Raw genomic sequence first — 5,000 nt, 5'->3', positions numbered from 1 at the left:
GGTGTAATCAAAGCAAAAAGAAACAAAGTGCCAACTGGATGTGCTGCTTTACGAAAAGCTGTAGCTGGCAGTACTCTGTGGCTTACGGCCACACTACCTTGAGAACGCCCACTCTGCGTTAGTCAGCTGTTTGTTTGCGCAGCGGTAGGAGTAACTTTTTTTTGCAGCTCTGATATTTCGTTCTTTTTTGGATTTTGGAACCTTTTTTGGTGTTTTTTTATTTTGTAGAATTACCTCCCCACAGTTTTCTACTGTTGGGGAGGGGTTTTCTCCTTTTTGTAATGGAGTTGTCAAAGAACAAGCGGACGGATCCCTCGGTTTTGGACAATTTGGAAAGGAACACGGAAACAAGCTTCGAACAAGTGAAAATGACTGGAGTATTTGAAAAAGAAAACACGGTCCAGATTGAAGTTGTGGGAGACGAAAAGATTTCAGTGCTAGACCTGATGAAAAACATACGCTTTCTGTGTGGAGGTTTATTAGCATGTCGAGTATTATCGGACAAGAAATTTGAAATCACATTAAGCAATGAAAAAGCAAAAAAGAGACTTTTGGACGGATTCAAGATGGGTTCATCTACAATACACGCCAAAGAACTTATAAATGATGAACTGGTGGTCTCCTTCTTAACGTTACCAGCCTACATCACAGACGAGGAGATTTTAAGCAAGTTACATACTTGGGGAGTTAAAGCAGTGTCAGAAATCAAGCGTCGGGTGTGGCCGGGAACGAAGATTGCCGATGGAACACGGTTTGTAAAAGTCAAATTTACTGAAACTGTACAGTCTCTGCCTTATTCTGCCAGATTTAACACAGCTCTTGGTCCAGAATATTTTAGAGTTATTCATGATAGACAGGTTAAAGTTTGCAGGATATGTTTACAACCGGGCCACATTGTCAGGGACTGTCCTGATTTTTGCTGTCATTTCTGCGGAGTCCAGGGGCATTATGTGAGAGAATGCTCGGAAAAAAAACAGGAAAAGAAATGTCAAATCTGCCAAAATCAAATAGATAAATGCATTTGCAACTTAAGTGAATCTGATGATCAAGACCAGGGTCTGACAGCGGACTTCAAGGAAGCCGATACGCAGAGCGGAGAGGAAAGCGAAATGGAGGGGGAAGTGGAAGAGAATGAGCAGGTGGAGGGAGGTGAGGAAGAGCTGAGCGAGTGCATGCCAAGTGCTGAGTGGTCTGTGGCCAGGGCGCCGGACGCAGAGGTGTCCGGTGCGCTGGCTATGGGCGAAGTATCCAAAAACGGTAAAAACACAGTCGAAGAGGAGCGGGAAGAAGTCGCTGCGCCTCTTCCCCCTGTAGCCGAAGGAAACTCGCAGCTTCTATCGCCGGCCCATCTGCCGTCTTTTCAAACCCCGCTGAGCGCTTTGCCGCGGACGCTCAAAATAGTGGACTATGTAGAGTCGGACCCTGATCTTGATCTTACAAAAATAATACAAACGAGGAAAAGACTGGCAAGCCTAGCAACAAAACCCAAAAGAAAAGCAAAAAAATGACTATGGCAACTTTTTTCCACTTAACACTAATGCTCCTTCTCTCACTTAATGCCCGTGGGCTCAGCAGGGAAGAAAAGGTGAACGCAGTCATTTTTCAATCGCATTTCGATATACTCTGTCTACAAGAAACAAAGTGGGATATTTCAAAAGAAAAAGAGATGTCACATAAATGGAAAGGGAAAATGTTTTCATCTACATCAAGTACTCAAGCGGGTGGGGTTGCCATTTTTATGAGGGAGGGTCTGTTTAACAATTGTCATTTAATTCATAAAGATAAGCAGGGTAAACTTATCATAATAGATTTCTTTTACAATAATAAATCATGTAGGTTAATTAATATTCATGCACCAAACATAGATACACACAGGAAAAAGTTCTTTATTGGTTTAAGACAATGGATAGTTACAAATTGTATCATAATAGGAGACTTTAACATAACACTAACAAAATCTGACATTTCAAATAACTGCACATTTTCTGAGGATTATAGCAGGAACACACTTTTTGACATTATTACACAAAATAGTTTGATAGATATTTGGAGACTTTTTCACCCAGGTAAAAAACAATTTACCAGAAAACAGGTCATTTTAGGAAAACTGAAACAATCACGACTCGACTTGTGCCTGATCTCGTCTTCTCTTGTCCCCGAGGTGTCATCCTGTCTCATCCGGGACAACGTCTGGAGTGACCACTCCTTCCTGCAGGTTGAGATGGGAAGAGGCATCAGAAATGGGGGTCTCTGGTGTCTGAATGCTGCTCTTCTTCAGGATGAGGCTTACAGAGGTGAGATTGGCATCCTGCTGCAGACCCTGAGTGGGGAAATGGATCACACTGACAACCTGCTAGAGTGGTGGGATCAGGCCAAACAAAGAGTCAAAAACCTTTCCATAAAATATAGCAGACAGAAAAAACGGAGAGAACTCCATAATGAATGCATTTTAAGAAGAAAGTTAAATAGTGAATTAGATCATTTAGAAAATGACCAAAGCAGAGACATAACAGATTATTTGATAATAAAAAAACAACTAGAGCAAATAGAAATAAATAAATGTAAAGGAGCCATTATTCGCAGCAAAGCAAAATATTTAACAGAAGGAGAGAAATCTACAGCTTTCTTTCTGGCTCAAGAGAAACGCAAACAAGCTAACGCAACAATAAATGAATTGCTAAATGAGAAGGGAGAAAAGGTGTCAGACATAACAAGTATTTTAGAAACGGTTCAGACTTTTTATTCACATCTTTTTACAAGTGAAAACATTTCTACCAATAAAATAAATCAGGTTGTCGGTGTGATCGATTCCTCACTCTCTCGGGAAGACAGTCTCTGTTGTGATGCTCCATTGACAGAGGAAGAAATTAAACACGTTATCAACTCATTGAATAATAATAAAAGTCCTGGACATGATGGCATTACTTCTGAATTTTATAAACAGTTCAAAGATCCAATAAGTAAAATACTATTGCGGGTTTTTTCTGTCATGGAGCAAACAGGGTGCACGCCCAGGACCTTCGCCCAAGGAGTCATAACCATTCTTTACAAAAACAAGGGTGACAGGAATAACTTGGAAAACTACAGACCCATTAGTTTATTAAATACAGATTACAAAATATATTCCAAAATACTAGCAAACAGGTTAAAATCAGTAATAGGCACTTTAATCAGTTCATCGCAAGCTTACGGTATTCCTCAAAGAAACATTTCAGATACAGTGTTATCAATAAATCATACTATCCAGTCCATGGTCAGTTCACAAGGCATATTTCTAAATATAGATTTTAGTAAAGCTTTTGATAGGGTGGAACATAACTTCTTATGGGCAGTTTTAAATAAATTTGGATTTGGTCAATCATTTATCAGCAAGTTACAGTTATTATATTCAAAAGCAGAAAGTAAGGTCAAATGCAATGGTCATTTCACAGATTATTTCCGTTTACATAGGTCAGTCAGGCAGGGGTGTCCTCTGTCCTCCCTGCTCTACAGCCTGGTGGCCGAGCCCCTCGCCATCCTGATTAGACAGGACAAAAATATTCGAGGAATAAAATCACCACAGGGCAATGACAGTAAAATATTTCAGTTTGCAGACGACACTTCAATAACAGTCAAAGATGAAAACAGTTTAGAATTGGTTATTAAACATCTACAAACGTACGGTTCAGCCTCAGGAGCAAAAATTAATACAACCAAATCTGAGATAATGTATTGTGGCGGGGCGGCTCGGACATCGGGAAGGTGGAAGTTCAGGGAGGTGGAGGACACAGTCAAGGTCCTGGGCGTGTACCTTGGTAAGCAGTGGAGAGCGGCGAGAGACGAGACCTGGAAAAACATCATAAACAAAATACAAAAACAGCTTAATCTCTGGAATCAAAGGAAATTAACCATCAAAGGGAAAGTAGTTATAATAAACAGTTTAATCATCTCTAAAATCATTTATCCACTCAGTGTTTATGATCTCCCAAAACAAGTACTCAACAGATTTAACAGTCAAATCTCTTTGTTCATCTGGAAAAGCAGAAGCAATTTAGTCAGCCATAAAACAATGATTGCTCCGCCTAAAGAAGGAGGACTCAAATTAGTTGACATTCAATCAAAAAAACAAGCAATAAGAATAAAACTTATCACCAGGTTCTTAACTTCTCCTATCAAGCACATTTGGCATGACTATTTTCTATCCGGTTTCAACTCATTTGGTACAAAAAACATTTATAATCTATGTTCAATTTCTGATCCAAAACTAATACAGTCTAACGAATTATTCACAGAATGTCTTGAAGCCTGGAACAAAATTAGGTTTCAACTCATCACGCATGTCAAGTACAGGTCTTGTCTCTCGCTGCCGATTTTCAACAACCCTGAGGTGGTCTGTGAGGGCAGGATGCTAAGTCTCCCGTCCTGGAGGAGAGCCGGTATTCACACCTTTGGGCAGGTTCTGAATGATCGGGGATTAGTGGATATCAATAAAATACTCAACCTTTTCAGAGTATCTAGAACGCCTTATAAAAAGAATATCTTAGTTAAACATGCTAAAAAGATCCAGGCCGCTTTGCCTTTCCACTGCTCCTCGATCATTGGCAGGAGAAGACGACATCAGGAGGTGCAGGATGACGCCCCGACTTTCCTTCTATCAATTGGTGATAAGAAAACAAACATCAGTTTAGTGACAACAAAAAAATGGTACCGTTTATTAGTTTCACACATTAGCAAAGAACCCACAGCTCATAAGCAATGGGCAAAAATATTTCCCAGTATACCGGTTTACAACATTTGGTCAAACACACAGCTCAAATTTAGTCATCAACAAGCCAACAACACCGATTTTCTGTTAAGGCACAGAAGAATTTTTACGGGCGTCATCCTGCACCAGATATACAAGGAGAAGTATGGCAGAGACTGTACAGTTTGTCTTTCAGACCCCGAGACTTTAGAGCACCTGTTCCTCCACTGTCCCGGCTGCACCCTCTTCTGGAACAAGATCCATCAAATCATCAACA

This window comes from Xiphophorus maculatus, chromosome 2 (genome assembly GCF_002775205.1).
Source record: "Xiphophorus maculatus strain JP 163 A chromosome 2, X_maculatus-5.0-male, whole genome shotgun sequence".
Lineage (NCBI taxonomy): Eukaryota > Metazoa > Chordata > Actinopteri > Cyprinodontiformes > Poeciliidae > Xiphophorus > Xiphophorus maculatus.
Note: the sequence above shows the minus strand (reverse complement) of the source record.